The sequence below is a fragment of the Protopterus annectens genome, chromosome 4.part0 (genome assembly GCF_019279795.1).
Source record: "Protopterus annectens isolate FY-2018-M chromosome 4.part0, PAN1.0, whole genome shotgun sequence".
Taxonomy (NCBI): Eukaryota; Metazoa; Chordata; order Ceratodontiformes; family Protopteridae; genus Protopterus; species Protopterus annectens.
The window spans coordinates 161067389-161090817 of record NC_056733.1 but is presented as its reverse complement, the minus strand read 5'-3'; positions in this window follow the sequence as shown (position 1 = coordinate 161090817).

The following is a 23429-nucleotide window of genomic DNA, read 5'->3' as shown; positions in this document are numbered from 1 at the left end:
ACAGCCCCTAAGGCAAGACAATGTACCCAACACTTTAGTCATAGGTGACTCTATAGTCAGGCACACTGATGTCCCACTCACCAGGCTGAACAAGGAGAAAATTACAGTCAGCTGCCTGTCGGGTGCCAGGATCCACCACATAACGCATGCACTCAAGTCACTCCACAAGTACAAATATGACTCTGTCATTGTCCATGCTGGAGTAAATGTCTTGAAACATACCTCCCTGAACTACATGAAAAGAGACATGGAAGAGCTCTTGGATCATGTGACCCAGACAAGTATGACCCTAGCCCCCTTCGCCCAGAATGATACCACAGTATAAGGACAAAATGTTTGACTTCAATAATTGGCTAATCTTCTCGTGTCATTCAAAGGGGATCCAGTATTTGTCTGCCTGGGAAGACATGATCGACAAACTACGATGCTTTGCCAGAGATGGTCTGCATCTGTCACCCCTGGGATTCAGGTTACTGGCTAAAGCTCTTGCCACCCCTATAGTGCCTTTTTTAGGTAAGGTTCAAAGGATAAAACCACCACCATAACAGATACAAGCATGCAAAATCTGAAGGTAATGCTACTCAACGCTAGAATTCTAAACCTCAAAATGCACTCTCTCGAGGCACTCCTAAAAATGGAGAACATCAATATCTGTGCAGTGACTGAGACTAGGTTCAAGGCTCCAGAGATCACCCCTGCAATACCAGGCTACAATTCTTACCACAGTGTTCGGCCACAAAACCAAGACTGAAACACTAAAGGTGGAGGAGTGTCCATATTCAGCAAGGATATTCACACCTCCAGGCTAGTTGCCCAACACAATGCACCTGAAATTCTCCAGGTGAAACTAACACTAGGTAAGACTGCAATCCAAATTGTAGCTTGCTACAGATCACCCACCATACCTCAAGATTCTCACTACACCTTCCTAAACATACTGGAAAATATTAAGATACAACCAAACACCCGAATACTAGGTGATTTCAACTACCCTGTCATTAATTGGGAAAACTACTCGGGTACCAACTCCTTTTCTCAACGGTTCTTGGAATTCATAAATTCCAATGCCCTGGATCAACTAATCCATTGTCCCACGAGGGCCTCCAATATCCTAGACCTGGTCATTACCAACATGGGAGATAGATACTCCATACCAGTGGTCACCCCCTCATCGGTCAGGTCTGACCATAAGCAAATCACCCTTGAAATCCACATCCCAACCCCACCCCCCAGTAAGGAAACCTCCTTAAAAACCTTCTCCAAAGCCAACTTCATGCTACTGAAGTCAGAAGTGACAAACTTCACAACATCCACGCAGACAGGATCTGGAAGTTCGACTGCAGAATCCTACACTAAGGCACTGTACGAGCACATCCACTCGTGGATGAATTGTGCCATCCCAAATAGAACCAAGATGCTCTTCTCCAAAAAAAAGGAAGCCAATCTGGTGGTCTCCTGCTATAAACAAACTATACAACAGAAGGAAGAAACTGTTGCAGAAAAAAGGAAAATCCCAGGATGCAAAAAACTCCCTCACCAGCCTCAGTAAGAAGCTGAGATCCCTCATAAAATCCTCAAAAGCTAGTTACAAAAATAAAATTGCCAAAGATTCCAAAGACAACCACAAGGCATTCTATAGTTATGTCAAGAATCTAAATGGCAATGCTCAGATCTGCTCTGAACTACAACAGAATGGCATTAAATATACTGATCCCAAGGATATTGCCAATATCCTGGCAGATCAATTTAGTGCCAACTTCACTCCCCTCTCAACCCCTAAAGGGTCCATCTCAATACCAAAAGATTGCCAAATTCTGATAATCACAGCCACACAGGTAGAAACAGCACTCTCCAAAGCTAAGAATACAGCATCCATGGGACTAGATGACATCCCAGGCCGTGTACTACATGAACTACAAAATGAACTGGCACTCCACTTAAGTGTCATGTTTAATCATAGCCTCACCTCAGGCTTCGTGTCCACCTTGGATCCCGGGAACTACTGTCCCGTCAGTCTGACAAGCCTGATCTGCAAGGGCATGGAATGCATTATCAGGGAACTTATAAACAAAGACATTGGCAACCTTCAGACACTGGACCCCACCCAGTTTGGGTTTGTGAAGGGCCGATCTTGTCTCCTGAATCTGATTGACTTCTTCGAATCGGTCTCCAGAGCTGTGGATGAGGGTAAGGAGGGCCACACAGCCAATCTGGACCTTGCCAAGGCCTTCAACACTATCCCCCACTCTGGAATCATAGATAAACTTACTAAGCTGGACATAAATCCCTACGTCACTCGATGGGTTGCCAACTGGCTTACTGACAGAACCCAGACTGTAAAAGTAGCTGATTCCAAATCCAGCTCCAGGCAAGTGACAAGCGGAGTACCTCAGGGTTCAGTCCTGGGACCACTCTTGTTTGGCATCTACTTCTCTGAAGTACAGGCCAACATTAAGAGACTCTGGCTAACAAAGTTTGCAGATGACTGCAAACTGGGAGCCATTATTGAATCCCCAAACAATGTGGATATTCTACAAAAGGGCCTTACAGAAACAGATGCCTGGTGCCAGAGCCATGGGATCAAGCTTATTGCCAAGAAATGTATAGTCATCCTCTTTGGAAAAAAATATGTACCCATGAACTACCACATAGGTGGCAGGACACTAAACATCGAAAGTGTGATGAGAGACTTAGGGACACAAGTGGACAGTCGTCTCACTTTCGATAATCACATCACCACAACAGTCAGGAAATCCTTCTACGTGGTGCACCTCATCACTAAGGGCTTTTCATCCAGAAAAAAGGAGGTCATTGTCCCACTGTACTCATCCCTCATTAGACCCATTATAGAGTATAATGCCCCATTTGGTATGTACCTCACAAGACATCTGCAACAGATGGAAAGGCCACAGAAATACCTCACTAAAAGAATCACAGGCCTAAAGCAGATGCCATATGCTCTCCGTCTAAAAAAACTGCAGCTATACTCTGTGGCATATCGTCTATTCAGAGGTGATCTCTGCTTAACATACAAAGCCATGTCAAACCTTGAGCTGTCGGACATGCTCCACTTAAAGAAATCCCAATCCCTCAGAGCCACATGCTCCAGGGATCTAAACCTTATCATCACAATGAGCAAAACATGCTGGAGGGATAGGTTCCTGACCGAGACTCCCCATACTCTGGAATAGACTGCCCATACATGTCAAGCAGAGCACCTCATTGGCCCTCTTCAAAAGGAACCTTGATGATTGGATGGGAGATAGGAAATTCACCCCGGGGATCATGTCAGTCACCCTGCTAGACAGGGGCCCAGAGAAGTAGATATTGTGGGAATAAATTTCCAGGGAATTGTTATGGCTAGGCTTGTATAGGCCTTAGGGCCGATAGCCTAGTACCAACCTATGAACTTACGAACCTATATGTATATATATATATATATATATATATATATATATATATATATATATATATATATATACAAACATGGGCTTTGGTTTTTGTGATCTGATGAAGCTCATTTACTGAGTGAAAGCGCTTATCCAACCTGCAGTTTGGCTGTATTTTAATAAAGGTTTTTTTGGCTACGTTGGGATTTTGCTCTGCTTCGCTCCGAATCCTTTATTTTTAGACTATTTTATTTTTCCATTTTGGTTCAGAGCGTTCATCTGGGTTATTGGCAAGTCTGTTGTTTTATTTTATTATTCTCCTCGTTTTACTTGCCTTTCCTGGAAGTGGAGTTATGCAAGACTTGGACAATATTGAATTAGACTATCAGCCCCGAGGTGTAGACCTGGGCTCAATGGTCTACTTACACAAGAGGTTTGAACAGTACCTCGCGTGTTCAAAGGTGAATTCCTGGCAACTGGAGGATGCGGAGCAGATTGATGACGACAATGGAACGACGATTGACTTAGAGAAGCTGCAACATTCACTCGATACGCTAGAGAAGGACTTTTATCGATTAAAGCCTTTGCAGACTTAACGCCTGCACTTCCAATACTGTCTAGATAAGCACATTGTACCCAGAGGACTGCGCGTATTCAACGTGCCCAACCAGGGCCAATATTATCCGGAATTGCTGACAAAGTGGCAACGCATCAACTTAGAGGTAAGCAGACAATATCTACAACTGCTTATAGACTTCTTTGCTCCAGAGGAATTAACTCTTACGGAGAGTATTAAAAAACAGCAACAATACATTTTCGATAAATTTTCGGATATTGCTGTTAAACCATTATTTGAAAGTCTTTTGGACGGGGTATCAGCTTTAGAATGGAAATTACTTCAGCAAAAAAGAAATAAGATTGCTAGAGACCTTAAGGACTTTAAATCAGGCCATGTTTTTGTTTGGCCTCGATATGGACATAAAGATGGACAAAATGATGGAAATTCTATTAATAGTAATGCTTTGCAGGACAATATAGACAAGCAAATGAATGCTAATAATTGTGAAGTATCACTTAATGAACATGATGCAATGCACGATGTACTATTGAGTAATAAGGAAGCTATGAGTACATCTAATAGGAATAGATTCAGAATGGGTAATACATCACATAATGTGCATGCTGATATACGGAATGTTGTGGTTTCGAATGATACAGATGATGTTATCAGCATTACGCATATAGAATGTAATGATGCTTCTGATACCACTACTAATACATCAATAGTAATAAGTAATGAGACAGATGAGACCAATTCTCTAAATCTGTACCCAGCAGTACAGATTACGAATAGGGCATCTACGAACAATACTAAGATTAATGATGGTGTTGTTAGATCAATGACCCCTTCAAATGTAGTGAACAATACAGTGGGTATGGGAGGTGATCTCCCTTTTCCCCTGCCTGTATGGAAAGAAAAAGGGATGAAGAGGGGCAGGTCATTAAGCAGAGGCCGACAGAAACGGAAACTGTCGGATGACTTTATACCACATCAAACAATCAAAAAGATGTGGAGGAACAAGTTGAGTTAGTTTCCAATGGTTTGACCTCTATGGCAGCGATGCCTCAAGTTAATACACACTCACTTATTTGTAATATTTCTAGTTATACATTAACACAGCATGATGAGCAACTTTTGAATAAAGGTCTTAATTTCATTCCGAGCAGTCACAGTAATTTTGCAGACACTGTGATAGATATGAGACTCTTTTGTCGGAATGTAATGCTTAAATTGTTGTTCACAGACAAAGAGGGTCTGAGTGTTGGTAACATGGGTGGAACAGAGGGATTACCAAGATTTAAGAATCTGAGTAATTTTGTTCCCACATACCATCCTTTAGTTGAGGCCTATCTAAAATTGACAGAAGATGCTTTATATGACTATTTTAATACGACTTATAGAAGGAAAGATAATTTGACTTATTTAGAAAGAGAGAGCCTTCGACAACTACAGGCATTACGGTCTATTGTTATTAGGCCTGCTGATAAAGGCGGCCTGATAGTCATAATGGATATTGACCACTATTATGCAGCCATGAACACTCTGCTAACTGATCGATTTTATAAGGAAGTTGATGAACGAGTAGTGCAAGACACTATTACATATCTATCAGATACTTTATTAGATATGTTTAAGGGTAGGACCATAGACCAAGAATTATATGAATATTTATTGATTAAAACACCCTTGATCCCTGCAATACAAGGACTTCCCAAGATACACAAAGATATGAGAAACCCCCCGATGCGACCTATTGTATCTGGACAGGGGTGGATTACCGAGCACTTATCCGTGTATGTTGAGAAGCATTTAAGTCCGATTTTAGATCAAAATTGGACCGTACTCAAGGACTCTAAACAGTTTTTAATAGATCTTTATGATTGTCTAGGCAATATGGACAAAATAGAGAGTTTGGTTTTTGTCACCTTTGACATCCAGTCTCTGTTCACTGTCTTACCGAATGAGCTAGGGATTATCTATATTATTAACCATCTTTCAAGATGTAGTGATTATTCAACAGTGCAAATTGATTTGCTGGCACATTTTTTAGAATTGATTCTAGAGAACAATATTTTCGTGTTTCAAGATAGGTTCTACCAACAACAGGGAGGAGTTGCTATGGGCACACCATGCGCCAATAGTTACGCTAACATGTTTTTGGCGCAATGGGAACATGAAGTGTTATTTAAGACTAGCGGTTTTGAACAACATGTGGTATTTTATCGATGTTTTGTCGATGATGTCTTTGTCTTATGGAGAGGTTGTGAAGATGAGTTAGTTTCATTCCATAGTATAATGAACCAGTTGACAGATTTTTTGAAGTTTACTATGAATTCTTCTAGATCTAGAATTGAGTTTTTAGATCTATTCATAGAGAGACTTGAATGTGGTTTGATCAACACAGGGGTGTACCGTAAAGAATGCCATCATAACACTTTGTTGATGTGAACTAGCATGCATCCACAACACATTTTCAAAAACATTATCAAAGGACAAGGAATGAGGACTTCTCGAGTGAATGCTACTGAGTTAGGTTTTGATACTGAGGTAGCTGACTTGAAGCAAAGATTCATTGACCGTGGTTATAGTCTTCATGAGGTTGAAGACAACCTCAAGAATATCAAAGAACTTAGGTTAGATACAGCAGCCCCTTATTTTGGACCTATGAGTACAACTGTTGTGAAAGCTACACATGACATGGGGTCAGAGGTTAGGATTTCTATACCTTATACCACTGACCATTTAGCTATTAGGGATATAATCACTAAACATTGGGCAATTCTCTGTACTGATGATAATATTAAGAAGGTGGTAGGAATGAAGCCTAAACTCCTTTTTAGGAAAAACTTAATTTGAGAAGGATGTTATGCCATTCCAGGAAACAGAAACAGACTCTTGATTCTACATATACTAAACCATGTGGCCATTGCAATTTTTGTGCATTTATAGACACTAATAGTCATTTCTTACATCCAGATCTACATACTATGTTCCATACATGGGTAGGTGCCAACTGCAACACTCCCAATTTAGTATATTTGGCAGTATGTCACATTTGTAATGCCTTCTATGTTGGGAAAACGAACCGTCAATTTAAGGAAAGGATCCGTGAACATGTTTACCATATACGGAAGGAATCACTGCACAATGCTCTAGCTAAGCATGTTATGCAGTTTGGGAGTGAGCACAGTTTTTTGTTTAGAGCCCTTGAAACTATCACCCATACCATCCAGAGAGGTGATATAAGGAATCATACTGAAAGCAGAGAGAGTAAATGGATTATTAGGCTAAGAGCAGATAGGGGTCTTGGTTTAAATGAGAGGGCCTCAATTAAACCAGCACTTAGAAAACGCAGGAATATAAAATTATGAGGTTTAGACATGTGCACATTAGTTCTTATATTATATCCTTTATGAATATATCATATATATATATATATATATATATATATATATATATATATATATATATATATTTTTTTTTTTATGATCCTATGAGATTGACAGCATATATACATTTCATGCAGTTTATTTATGCACATATATGTTTTTAATATATATATATATATATATATTTTTTTTTAATATATATTTTTATTACATATGTTTTTCATTATGTTTTCTTATATATATGTGCGAATATATATATTTTTATAGCTTATATACCTATGTATCTTATATGTGGTTATACATTGTATTTGTTTTTGTCTTCGTTGATTTTTTCATTGTATGAGTCAGGTTGATTAAGAACTATATATGATAGGCTGGTATTAATTGATTGATTGTTCTTTCACATATATAACAAGCTTTTTGGGCTTTGGTTTTTGTGATCTGATGAAGCTCATTTACTGAGTGAAAGCGCTTATCCAACCTGCAGTTTGGCTGTATTTTAATAAAGGTTTTTTTGGCTACGTTGGGATTTTGCTCTGCTTCACTCTGAATCCTTTATTTTTAGACTATTTTATTTTTCCGTTTTGGTTCAGAGCGTTCATCTGGGTTATTGGCAAGTCTGTTGTTTTATTTTATTATTCTAAATATATATATATATATATATATATATATATATATATATATATATATATATATCATACATCTGTAGATAACAATGGGGAAATAACAAAAACATATATGTCTACATGCAACGTTAATGGGGTTGAGAGGCCCCAAACAATATACATCTTGTACAAATAGGTATACACCTCCACAGTCAAACATGTCCCCCCTGCAATACACTACCAAGTGTTGCAGATCCCATAACCGGGACCTGACACGACATGGCCATCCCTAGGAAACATATGCACAGGCGCATATATGCAGGTACAGTTATACATATATGTCTATACACACATATATATATATATATATATATATATATATAGAGAGATATAGATATATATGTAACTATACATACACACACAGAGATATGTACAGTAAGATACATATGTAGTATGTGCACACAATATGGAGCAGCCAGTATTACTATAGTTACCACCTTACCAACTGGGGACTGTATGAGCCACCCATACAAATGACATTCTTTGTCTGCAACATATACCCACAGAGATATCAAAGGATATAACACCACACACATGTGTGCATAACTGGGAAAGCTTTATTTGTGTACTATGACAGTTCTAGATGCCATGTCATATAGCTGTTCAGACACCAACACCCATATGAACAGAGTAATGCAGCTGTGAAACAGTTATACTAATACAGTAGTCTGGAAAGGTTGACATATGTTGCTGTCCAGGCTGAGGCCTTCAAGTAGTACAATAGTAAAGACAGACTGGGCCACAGCATACCAAACAATTAACAGTACGTAATGCAGATGTATAGTTCAGCAGCCTCTATCTACACTCTGTACACAATCCCTAGGGGGTAAAGACCCCAGTTGACACAACGGGATGTATCTGTTACATAACAAGGCATAACTGACACCATCACAATCACAATGACAAACAGAACATTCTGTATGGCAGGAGGCAGTAGGCCTGCATTTACCCAAGGTGAATTGTATGGTAATGTACATCCAGGTATCTTAAGGCAGCTTACCCCTGATAACCACACATGTTGTAACAGCCTAGATTAGTTATGGTGCCCCCCCCCCGACTCAATAATACTGGGCCATATACCACTGTTACATACTGGCCTCTGGAGTGCATTAGGGCACACACATATTGTGTAGGTGAAGCCCACACATATATGGCCTCAACTCGCCAGTACGTGTGGAGGTCACAACAGTAGTGGAGTGATGGCAGCAATGACAGCATGACATACACACAGCCCACTACATAGCAACCCCTGACAGCATGTCATATGTGCAAAGCCTGGTATGTAAGTGGAGGACAGAGGCTGGAAGACAGGCACATATGTGTAAAACTGTTGGCATACACTAAGCAAGATATGTATATGTGTATATATCTATATGGATATATGTATAATTATATATACATATATGTTCACCCTATGTACTGAACATGGAGTGGAGCCCTACCTCAACCCCAATAGTCCCAACTTCTTAGTGCAAGGGGATGCCAGGTATGTATTGCAGGTATATTTGTAGACTATTGCTACTGTAATAGGGATTGTCTTCACAGAAATGGTGTGTGTGGGAGGCCACATCTGCTGTTAACACATGCGCCATTGGCTACTGACAGACATCCTAAGGACATCATAGTACAGTACCACTGCTAGCACAGTAATTCCTTTGTGGACTACAGCTGAGATATGGCCAATATATGTGGACAGTCTGACAAAGTCTGGTCAGTCCGGGGTATAGATGGGGATATCACGTAAATGCTGGTATACATTTACCCCCCATAGGTTATGCATTCATACATCCCTGTCTGCCCTAACACATAATAACCACTGGCACAGAGGTGCCATGGCCACATACTACCCACTAGTTAGTGACAGACATCTGTACAGCATCCCACTGCTTTGTCTGACATATATGATGACTGTTATGGTGGCCCGGCAGCAGTACATCTGGCAAGTATCTGGACATGACATCTCACTGGGTAAGTGCAGTAAGCTGCTACACATGTAACAAAGCACAGTGCAGGCTACAGACAGACTGACTCAACACTGGCCTACATCTCCTATGTGGGAATACACAGGTACCTGCATAGATAGCAGGCTCTACAGGCATGTCACATCACAGAGTAACACCTGTGTGAAAGTGCATAACCTCAACCAATGTGAACACAGCCACAGCCACATATGGTTAGCTAGCATAATATTACAGTATATGGATTATCTGAGCAACACTATCCTCATATATGCCACTCACACACCAACCCTACATATACTGGGCCACTACACAGTGTGGTCCGATGCCTGTCTGTGGCATGGGACATGTGTGTTCACCCCTAGAAAATGTAAGCTGATAGGGTGACATACAGTGGAGCAGCATGTAACATCAGATAGAACAGGACCAAGAACAATGACATCTACCACAGTCTCTACCCAGGCCAAGGTACATATTCACTATGTCGACAATTACCAGACTTACACATACCTCAGTACTATACACACAACCACAGAATGCCCAGGCTATGTCCTCAAATATATCCCCTACTATACATAACATGTGTAGTAGTGTGATATCTCACTAGCTTGTTATCAGATATTCTGTCAATGAATATGGTGTACAGAACATATGCACCCCCCTACTGCATGATATATGTACAAAGGCTGACAGAGTTGTTGCTGGAGGCACAAACACAGGGCCAATATTCACAAGTTGCTGTGATAACCTCAGGCATTTACTGTCATAACTGGGTTTATTGCAACATATCTCCTGTGAAGGATATGAAGTCAGTAACTCTCCTGGCTGTCACCATTTACTGACTGCAATCCTCACACTACCTTCTGCAGTTGACAGATAGGTGCTCTGTAGGTAACACAAGGAACCCAAGGCAGCTCACACTGCCCAGTCTGCAGATGACCCTACAGATGAGGTTTCCTCATAAACATAGCACTGACATGACAAGTATTAAAACACGTAGGACAGCCATATCCACACACACCCTGTTAAACCAACATTACCCCAACTGCAGAATAGCAGCACTTACAGTCTGTAGTCAAGACAGGCATATCCCCCTCCTGTGTTGTGGCCTGTTTCCACAGTGTATGTTGTCAGAGGTAGGTCTCCAATCCATCTGTGATGCTGTTTGCCAAAACACAGATCTAGTTCCTTCTCACAGTGAATGAAAAGGCCCAACACCAACATGATGTTCCTAGATACTGGAGTGTGTCTCCATGCAATTGACTATGGGAATGTTACCACTGCTGTTCCACATACAATCAGCTATTGGAGGGCTGCAATTCATGCAGAGGCCATCAGCTGATCATGAGCATCACTGACAATACAGATGCTACTGCCTAAGCAAAGCAGGTATACATCTCCACATCCACCAGAGAGGGAGTGAGAGATGCAGACAGAGGCAAAGATAAGTCAGGGAGGGTTGAGAGAGTAAAACGTAAGCATGTTTGTGTCACACATCTGCTAGTCCGGGGTATCAAACCCCTGACTGACTATGTACTGCTATCACATGTCTAAGCAGTCACTGGATTTGCCACATACGTTGCATGTTGAGGAGTCCTCCAAACGTATATGTGATGGTGAGTGACATCTGCAACAGTGATATGGTTGCTACACGGTAGGTCTAGTACATGTAATTTAACAAACAGATGAACGTCTTCCAAAGTTAGGCAAGCATTTAATGTATAAAAACTGCAAAAATAAGTAAAAGCAGTGAAATCAATAAGTCCTTTAAGCGCTTTTCGTTTGTAACAAAGAGACAAACGTCTTCAGAAGGTAAAACAACATTCAGCTACCATACTTTTAACATAAAAAGTGCGGGAAATTAAACAATAGAACAATCAGTGAATTAATTAGTCAATTAGAGCAACACATTCTTTAAAGGTAAATAAACATTTTGTTTGACAGTTGAGTCAGCTAGACCATCTACAAAAAAATGACAGTTCCTAAGAATCATACATTAAAGAGCAAGCACTACCTTTGTAGGCTAAGAAGCTTTAAAATACATGAGATAGAGCAAGCCTCATTTAACCCAGGGTAGTTAAAAGCATTCAGCCTAATTTGCCATAGTAACTCCAGGTCTAGTACATGTGCCTGTCAGCATGAACAGGTGTCAGCGTCAACACAGCCACACTCTCACAGGGACACACACACATTGACACACTTGGCAGGGCCAGGGATACAACTCATCACTCGTTAGATTGCCACAACACAGGACTGTGCAGGAATCACATGCACCATAGGGGTTATACAGAGGTTATATGGGCAAAGGGTATGTGTAGGTGTCTGACATCAGACAACATGCTTCAGTATGCCAAATGGGGGTTGTAGTAAGTGTGAATCTGGTCATTAGGCAACATACAACACACACACACAGACACAGAGTGCCAGTACTGTCATGCATGAGTACATCACTTCACAAGTGTATAGTGGTCGACTGTGCCAGACGGATATACAGGGCTAGGTGATGGGTATACCTTGGCATTAGGCAACATGACAATGGTCTGCAGTGTGGCTCAGGGGTGTAGTGTCTGGTTTCCCCACACAGCTGGGTATTGTATTTGCCATCCAGACACCTGGGTAACTAATGCGTGTGGGCAATGCTGTGCATTGCTTGCCATGTATGTGTTCCTTAGTCCATGACATGGATGATGTCTGGGATGTGCACACCTCCCACATGCATGTACAGTGACATGTGGAACTGTACCTGGGGCATCTGGCCCATGTTATGTACACAGATTGTTATCATCACATGTGCCACTCCTGACCTCTTGTGGCAGGATGTGTTCATGGACAGTCCTTAGTGGATCACATTTGATAACATCACAGATGTTGTAGGCATCCATTGGGGATCTTAGTGAAGGTGTACTGTCTTCAGTTATGTGCCTATTGAACTGATGGACAGGGTGACATGCTGTCTGTAGCCCACTGCAATCACACCATGCTTGCTATCTGTGAACAGTATGCAGGGTACTACCAACATAGCGGTAGTTGTCTAGGCAAGTGTTTTTTGTGTATGAGACACAGGTTCATAATGTCCTCTGTGTAATACTAGTTGATTACTTTGTTCACCAGGCCTTGTCCTTGTATCACATGTAGGGGTGTGGATTGGCACCCCAACATCTCAGCTGATTGACATTTGTCATCCTTGTAAGGTGGACATTGTGACATATAATACGGCCACCATATTGGAAAATTACAAAACCAGCTCCTCAATGGGTCCATGTGTTACACAGTCACAGCCATCTCCACACAGGTTCATAGTGTACTCTGTGTAATACTAGTTGATTACTTTGTTCACCAGGCCTTGTCCTTGTATCACATGTAGGGGTGTGGATTGGCACCCCAGCATCTCAGCTGATTGACAGCTGTCATCCTTGTAAGGTGGATTTTGTGACATATAATATGACCACCATATAGGAAAATTACAAAACCGGCTACTCAATGGGTCCAGGTTTTACACAGTCACAGCCACCTCCACACAGGTTACGAATTACAAACACACACAGTTGTCATGGCTGGGATTAGAACTCCTACCTAATTAGTTTATCACATTACAGTTATAGCACACACCACAGAGATTATTGGGATATTTATTCCCCAAAGGAGTATTTCACAGTTGATGATGTCATTATACTTGCCAAAGTAGAGCAATTGAGGTTGTAGTGCCTGTGAATGGCCTCAAAAACATTGCTCCCCACTCTGACAAAGGAACAAACACAAACGTTCACACTTACAATGTCTGGGAATAGAATCCCTACTTAAACAGTTCACAACACTACAGCATTATGCAGTTATAGCACACTCCACAGAGATTACTGGGATATTTTTCCCCAAAGGTGTATTTCACAGTTGATGATGTTAGCAGACTTGCCAAAGTAGGGCAATGGAGGTTGTAGTGCCTGTGAATGGCCTCAAAAGCATTGCTCCCTACACTGACAAAGGTACACAAATCCCAAACCCAGGACCTGACACAACATGGGCACTGGATGTTAACAGTACTCCATCCCACTTGTATATATCAGTAACATATCATGCAGTACAGTGTGGTTACCATAGAGGATGTACAATGTGGACCTGCTCAACATTTCTAGGATTCATATACGCAGACACATATATGCAGATGCATATATATATATATATATATATATATATATATATGTATATATATATATATATATATATATATATATATATATATATATATATCTGTGTGTGTGTGTTTGTGTATATGCATATACCTACACATACACACACAGACATATGTATAGGGAGATACATATGTAGAGGGTGCACACAATACAGTACAGCCACTATGGCTACAGTCACCAGCATACCACATGGACACTGTATGAGCCAAACATACAAGTGACACCTGTTGACTGCAACATATACCAACAGACAGGTCACATAATATAACACCACACATATGTTTGCATACACGGGGAAGCTTTATTTGTGCACTACTACAGTACTGTATGCCATGTCATATGGCTGTGTAGACTCTGAAATACATTTAGACAGAGTAATGCAACTGTCTAAAAGAAAAAGGTATACAGTATTCTGGAAAGGAGTACATATGTTGCTGTCCAGGCCAAGGCCTTCAAGTAGTACAACTGTAGACACAGACTGGGCCACAGGATAACAAGCAATAAACTGTCAGTAATGCAGATGTACAGTCCGGCAGCCTCCATCTACAGTCTGTACACAATCCCTAGGGACTCCCTACCAAAGCAGACACAGTGGGATGTATCTGTGATATAAAAAGGCATGACTGAAACCATCACAATCGCACTGACAAACAGAACAGTATGTATGGCAGGAAGCAGTAGGCCTGCATTTACCCAAGGTGAATTGAATGGTAATGTACACCCAGATACCTTCAGGTAGCTTACCCCTGCTACCATCTCAGTATTAAAACACCAAAAAAACAGGCAACGGATGTCCAAACCTCCTGGGGTTTAAGTATCCAAAGGTAGTTGGAGACAAACAGTCGGAACTTCGACTTGTAAACTAAGCCAGCACTCGGAAGCCAAAGTAAAACCAAAGTATGTGTTTTAATGTCCAAAAGTAGTTAAAAACAATTAGTTGCAATTACAACTTGATTTTGTTCATTTTATAAGTTGTAATTGCAACTAATTGTTTTTAACACTTTTGGACATTAAAACACGTACTTTGGTTTTACTTTGACTTCCGAGTGCTGGCTTAGTTTACAAGTCGAAGTTCCGACTGTTTGTCTCCAACTACCTTTGGATACTTAAACCCCAGGAGGGTTGGAAATCCATTGCCTGTTTTTTTGGTGTTTTAATTCTTTAACCATCTCAGTATTCACTGGTGTCAGTGGCATCTGTCCATACAGGGCATGTGTATATAGCATGTCATGGCCTTTGTGGGTAACATTTGCTGGCTTGCCAGTTGTAGCAGGTGCCCATTGGGGCACATAGTGATGGAGCACTGTATGCAATGCATTGCCTATTGTAGGGATGGAACAGGGTGCCAAGTCCTCTGCAGTCCATTGCAATCACACCATGGTTACCATCTGTGGGCAATATGCAGGAAACTACCAACTTATTGGTTGTTGCCTGGCCAAGTGTGTTTGTGTCCGGGACATGGGTGGAGAGTGTTCTCTGGGTAATACAGATGTTGCCTATATTGTTCCCCATGCCATGATGTCATATGTGGGGGTATAGATTGTTTACCCCAGCCACTGTGATGTTTCACATCTATTATGCTTGTAAGGTGGACATTATGACATTTAATAGGCCCAGCATATAGGAAAAGTGCAGAACCCACTCCACATTGCTTCGTGCTTCACAAAGGATATGTATGACAAATGCACACACACACACACATACACACACACCAAAAGTCTCACAGTTACCATACCTGGGATTAGAACACCTACCTGGCTACTACAGTATTATGCAGTTACATCATGCACCACAGAGTTTATTGGGATACTCCTTCACCAAAGGTTTATTTCACAGGGAATGACATCAGCAGGCTTGTCAAAGAAAGGCAATGACAGGTGTACTGAGTGTCCTCAAAAGCAATGGGCCCTGCACATATGCACAGCCTCATAGTTGCCATGAATGAGATTAGAACACATACAGCACATTAAAGCATTACACAGTTACAGAAGACGCCACAGAGATTATTGGGATACTCTTTCACCAAATGTGTATTTCACAGGGAATGACATCAGCAGGCTTATCAAAGAAGAGCAATGACGGGTGTACTGAGTGTCCTGAAAAGTATTGGGCCCTACACATACACACCAACTCACAGTTGCCATGAATGGGATTAGAACACCTATCTAACTACTACAGCACATTAGAGCGTTATGCAGTTACAGAACACACCATGGAGATTACTGGGATACTCCTTCACCAAAGGTGTATTTCACAGGGAATGACATCAGCAGGCTTATCAAAGAAAGCAATGAAAGGTGCACTGACTGGAAGGCTATCAGGGGCAACTGTATACAGTGTTGGACATTTGCACGTCATATGTTTTTGCAAAATGGCAGTGTGCTGTGTGGGACAGGCCTCATGAGAGGGGAGCTGTCTGTCACTGTCTGTCACTCTCTTCACACATCTATTATGCGTATGTCTGAGCTGATATAGTGTGCTCTCCTTGGCTATATGTGCATATTCTCATCCGTTGTGTGTGCAGAGCATGACTGGTGTGTAATGTGGAATGTTTGCACAGACATCTGTGACTGACTGCTGTGTATACTCCACAGTTGTTTCCAGACATGGGCTTCATTTCTCTAAGTGTGTGAGCATGCCCAGTATGTCCCTTCTGTAATTCGTTTTCTGACATGGCCTTCGCTTCTTTAAGTCTGTGAACATGCCCAGTATGAGTGTCTGTATTGCATGCATGACTCCATTCCAGGTAGATTGTACTCCAGTGCAGGTTTTTGTGCTCTACACCTACAGCTAGTAACCTGCTTCTGCAGGATATCTGTAGATTGGTTAACAATGTGGGTTGACATTGGGCAAAGGCTAGTGAGATTGTTTCTAATTGTGTCTGTGGTGCTTCTGCTACATGGTTCCGGCATTGGCAGGGATACTCAGTGATATGTGGTGTTTTACCCTCTGATGTTTTATGTCATCAACTACTGACAGGTATACATCTTTGCTGACAGTAGGTTCCTGGGGATTACAAGTTGAATGCACCTTTTTCCAGTAATGTGGTGTGCAACCTACATATTCTTGCACACTCATGTCATTCTGGGGTGGAAACTGCAGACACTTGCTGATGGGTCTGTGTATATGGTCCAACACTTTGGTGCTGTTGTGGCTGTGGGTCCCATGCCTGTACAATTATCACCATGACAGGATGGCCATATCGTGCTATGGCCATACCTCCCAGGTATTCGGATTCATTGAGGTTATCCAGAGGCAGGGCTCATTATTCTGTTCATTAACCCTTCATAATTTGGTTTACAAGCAGGTTTGTGGCCACCCATCCCAGTGTTTGCAGCCATGATAAGTATGTGCACACATCAGGGTTTCACCCTTCACACACTCCCAGGTGGCGATGCTACCCTCCCCCCTCTGTTAATCTGTCCTTTTCCTACCATTATGCACACGATATCTGACAGGTATGCCTATAGTTGTTACTCCATACCAGCAGTATGTACAGGTTGGTTTACAGTTCATGCATTGGAACATGATGGATATACTACTGGGATTTGTCAACATGTCCTTGCATTTGTATTCTGTGGACTGTGTTTTATGTGGGAGTCCATGGGATAACATACAGTGGTGGTATGGGCATGACACAGATCTGTGACAGAGGACAGTGGGGCATTGGGTACTGATGCAGGCTATCTGTAGCAAGCCAGTGCATTCTGTCAGTTGTACAGACCCAGGCTGCAAGGCACTGTATTCCCCTGGGTTGACAGGATAGGTGTGCAAGGTGGTGATGGCAATTGTTTCTGTCCTTATCAATCCATTGGTGTGGATGCTGGCAGGGTGCATCCTACACCTATGGACACACCTGTGTGGGACACCTCTTCAGCATGTTGCATTCTGTGAGTATTCACATAGTAATGTGGGGATCATATTGTACTCATTCACAGCAGCAGAGAGGTGGCCTGTGTGTTACCTGAGGCTGATGTTGGGCTGGACTGGCTGCATGTGTGCTAGGGTAGCTACTTGCAACTGCCTCACAGGTATATGTGGCCCTTTCCCCTGCTGGTGGCTAGTGGGTGGACACCAGCAGCTTCTGCATACATCATACTTCTGCCTTTTGTGGTCTGCCAGTGTTTGCCCACAGCACATTTTAGTTTCCCATACTACACAACCAACTGATGTGCTGTGAACCTCTATGTACAAACGGAGGGTCTCTCCATTTCTATGTGAGATTTTAAACAGTCTCTCTCTACAGTACTTCCACCTGTGTACTGTGTGTACATCTGTGCCAACACTCACGCCATGTCCATCTTCCAGATGGTGACAGTTATGACATCTGTACAAATCATATGGTCTACTGCTGCAACATGTCTTGCTGGGATACTAGTCTGTTTGGCACTGCAGTTATGTGGACTTGGCCCGGTCATCAGCAGTACTGACCACTGGACACCAGGATATGCCATCCATGGCTATTTGTTGAACACTTTAACACAGCATACCACTCAGAACTACATAACACACATATCTTTGCCTATTGCAGACATGCGACTATCCATCTTGCTGATTTGACCAGCTCAGGTACTCGGTGCTCACTGTTATTATTCCCACACATGGCTGGTAATACATTTCTACACAGGGTTGGTGGGGGCACACATCACAACTGTGGACATATCCTGCAACCACCTGATATGTCAGGTACTCTGTTGGCTTCCACAGCACATCCTGACACTCAGATCTCTGCATATTGCACACATGCAACATTCCATCATTATAACTGGGGCAGCTGAGGTACTCTGTGATCTGCTGCGGTGATACCCACACATAGATGCTACTACTATACTACATAAGATTGGGGGGGGCACACCTGACAATTGTAGACATTTCTGCTATACCCACCTGATATTTCAGGTACCCTGTTAGCCTCCACACATCATCCTGTCACTATGAGCTCTGCATATTGTACACATGACGCAATCCATCCTTCTACTTTGGCAAGCACAGGTACTGTGTGCTCACTGTTATTACTCAAACACATGGATGCTAATACATTTCTACATAGGGTTTGGGGGGGCACACCTGCCAACTGTGCTTTGACTGCACTGGTATTTCTGGTAGTCCGTTGGCTTCCTTTTAAATCTGTATTGTGACCTATCCTGCAGACTGCAGGCATATCAGTGTAGTACAGATTATAGGTTTTATTGACCTACATTGCCATTTCAGACTTCCTACACTTCATGAATGACATCCCACTTCCTGACCTATTATACTCTTTGTAGGTCTGGAGGGGGGGTTGATCTCCATTGCCATACCTTGAGAACCTTAGCACAGCCTTTCTTTGTGTTCATCTACACCTGTCCTGCTTGTTGGGTGGGACTGTCGTTGGGTATGTGAACCTCCATGACATGCATGTGTGTGCCCTATGGGCACACATTTGGGCCAGCACATGTCCTGCAGTGGTTTTTTTCACCTTGTCTGTTACTGCCTACTTTGTTGACACCAGTATTTGTTATGGTTTCATGCTGCCCATATAGCTGTCCACTATCTGTTGCCATCTCATCCAGCCACCCAAGTCCCTTCCTTGCATGTTCACATCCATACCATTGATACAACTAGCGGACCATACTACTGCATTCAGTGATTGATAGGAAGGGTGACTTACCTTGCAGCTGTGCCAGTATTGAGGATGGTGCTGGAGGGCTGACTATGTCAGATGCACATAGTACACTCCCTATACATGGTAAAGCACAGGTAGTGTCATTTTTGGCATCCCTTTTACTGCATGTGCGAGTCAGAGAGAGTTTCCATTCCCTGGGTTCCTACTGTGTCAGTGTGTGTGCTATGCATTGCGTCTTTGACAAAGCCAAGGCATACTGTGCAAGCCTCCTTCTGCCTACAGGTGTAGGCTTAGGTTGTTCCTCCTCCAAGTTAATCTGTGCCTGTGCTGGCCTTGGCAATGGTGGGGGGCTGTGTGTTCCTGCCCCGTGCTTCTGCAGGATCATGTTGTGTAGCATGGCACATACCATAAAAATTTGGGTACATGAAGCTGGACAGTACTGCAAGGCTCCACCAGATGTGTCCAGGCACGGAAACTGTGACTTGAGAATCCCAAACACATGCTCTATTATGATTCTTGTTTGTGCACGTGCCTCATTATGGAACTCTTGTTCGGGTGTGTGTGCATTTCTGATGAGTGCCATCAGCCACAGTTCCAGTGCATAACCAGCATCCCCCACTAGGTGCCCGTATGGGATGTCCCCACTGGCAAATATCTGGTACAGCTGAGTCAGATGCCAGATGTGGGAATCGTGATAGCTCCCAGGGTTTCCAGCACACACATTCATTATAATGCTCTGGGCATCTCAAATGACCTGGAAGTTGATGGAGGGGAAGCCCTTGTGGTTTATGTAGACCCTGCCCTGCTCATGGGATGGTGCTTTTATGTGTATGTGTGTGGGTATTCTGCTATTTGTTGGAAGAGATGCATATTGCTAGCCAACGCCTCAAGGTTGTTGAAAAAATATATGTGCTGACATGGCATGCAGGAACTGGTGGAGTATCCTTGATGCTGATGCCTGTAAGATCCCCATGGTATCCCCAGTTGGCCTTTGGAAGTTACCTGTGGCTAGTATTCTTAAGCCTACACATACCTTGGTTTCCACTGGGATGGGTTCCCTTCTGTTGGTTCTCTGTCAGAGGTGTGGCTGGCACAGCTCAACAATATGCTGTAAGAAGTCTCTGTCCACCCTATAGTGTTCCATTATCTCCAGCTCATGTAGCCCCTGGTAGGTTTCCCTGGGTCTGTACACTCTTCTCCTCCTCCTCACTGTGGGTTGGTCATCAGTATTCACATGCTCACCATCCTCAGCCTCTTGCACATGCTGGTTTATGATAACAAAAGCAGCCCCTAACATTTTTTCTCTTGCTTTCGTTTTGTAAAATTTCCCTGTTCGTATACACCAGTGGTGCAGAGTTTTTGGGAAAAAACAAGGGGGAAAGGTGTTTATAGTGGTGTGCTGGGCTGGGCTGGTCTGCTGGTTGTGTAATTGGCTGATTCTGATACATTTCACCTGCCAGCTAAGCTAGTTCTATTTGATTCCCTTCCTACTGCTGTTTTCCCTTCCCATTGTCTCCCATGTGCGCGCCTCACAAAGAGATTTCTCAAATGTACACACTGCTGCTATTTCCTGGTTTAACTTCTTTTTTCTTCGTGTAAAACCCAGTGTGTGGCACACACACCTGCTTACATTTTGTAACGAGCGCTAGGCAGGTTTAGATACACCCCTCTAGCTTAGCTGTGCTAAGCTAGGAGCAAACCTGAGCCACAGGGCTCCAATCCGCTTACAGTATGCCTGACACACCCACCCATGATGTCACCTACCTCCTAGTCTTGCACCCAGCTATTCATACTCTTACACTGTTGGGACCCACCTCACATGCTGGGGGAAACTGATATTCACTATCCTTCCCCTCATTTGCATAGGATTGCCTGCTAATGCATAGTTACGTGTCACACTGAACCTCCCTCCTTAGCAATCACTACTCACTGGCCAGGTTGTCTTCTGCCTGCCATTGACTTGCATGGCAGAATACTGATTTTAGTTAGAATGCTTATTTTAGGTTTATTTTCTTATTTTCCCCCTGATCCCGTTTGCGCATTGCTGCCCTATGCTTAAACAGCCGAGATCGGTGAAAAAAAAAATAAAAGTTGATTTTTTTATTTTTTTGTATTGTTGCCAATGGTCTTATACTTGGCCATTGGAATGCTTCCTCAATGATATGCAGCCTTTATTTGGGGCTGTCATAGCTCCGTTTTGGATTTTGCAGAAATGTACTCGGTTACTGAGTACATTTATGCAGATAGCACTGGTCTTGCACGGACTGTTGCAAGCTTCCTGGATTGCAAATATCACCTCATTTGCATGTATTTCACCTGCAAATGGGGTGATTTGCATACCAGGGGTTAGTCCATGCAAGATTAGTGCGGGAGTGCTCATGCATGCCCCTGCAGGCTGTTCCTGGATCGCACGGCAGACATATTGCCTGCATGGGCTCCTGCACCAACCTTGCACTCCGTGCAAGCTTTTGTGAATCCTGGGGTGTATCTTCTGGTTTAGTTCTAATGGTCAAACATTCTGAATTTTGTTTTAATATTTTGTATGCTAAAGAAGAAACACTAGAAGTATGGTTTGAATTAATGTACACTTTGCTAATTTGCATATTTACATTGCAATATCATGTAACATGAATGGAAAATGTATGACTGCATTTCCCATGTTATAAAGAAGTTCTTAAACAAAGGAAATCATAAGGAAAATAATTTGACTAATGAGGGTCTGAAAATATATAAGCATTCATTCTATTGCTGTTCTAATTTAATTAGGTTTTTGAAGTGGTTTACACTAAGTTTTGATTGTACTAAAAAGTAAAAATTTTCAAAAATGTTCTGATATTATACAATATGAAATACTGGGAAATGAAAGACCAAACTGATTAAATGGAAGGTTACTGACTGCAAATTTTGATGTAAGCATCAGCACCTAATACACTTGATAAGTCCTCTTTTTAGTTTATCAAACCATTTAATCTCAGTTAGACATGTTAAATTCTATAGGAAAATAATTTCAAATAATTATTATGTGATCCTTGCACTGAGTAACTAAGTCTGTATGCTTAATAGATTACACAAAAATGTAATATTTGAGTTGGAGTAGATCTGCCTTAGTATTTTTTTTAATAATATGATAGTCTCATGCTTTGCCCATGCTTCAATATATCCTTAATTCTTTCAATTACCACTGTTAGTTTACAGTAATCTTGATACAGAGCATTCTGGAATATGTAATAATAGTTTTCAACAATGCTGATAAAATATATTTTAACTGGACTTGACTAGAAACTATATCATTTTTCCAATATGAGCATAAATTTCATTGTACATAATCTGTATCATATGAACTAATTTAACTGGAAACTGGAAATAATGTAAAACTTGTAAAATGTTTCCCCAGTTAATTTATTCATTCATGCAGTATATTTTTTGCATAATTGCATTTAACACATATAACTCCTTATAGTGCCCTAACATTGTTTGGGGCTAGATTCCTTAAATAAGTGACACATCAATTAATAATAAGGCATAAAAAAGGATATAGTATGGGTAATAAAATGACACAGTGATTGTTAATGTCAGCTACCCTGGAGTGGAAATAATAATTACTCTTTATGTGTTACTTATATGTCCACATTTATATCCACATTCTTATATCTGGGAGAGCTACTTGTTATTGA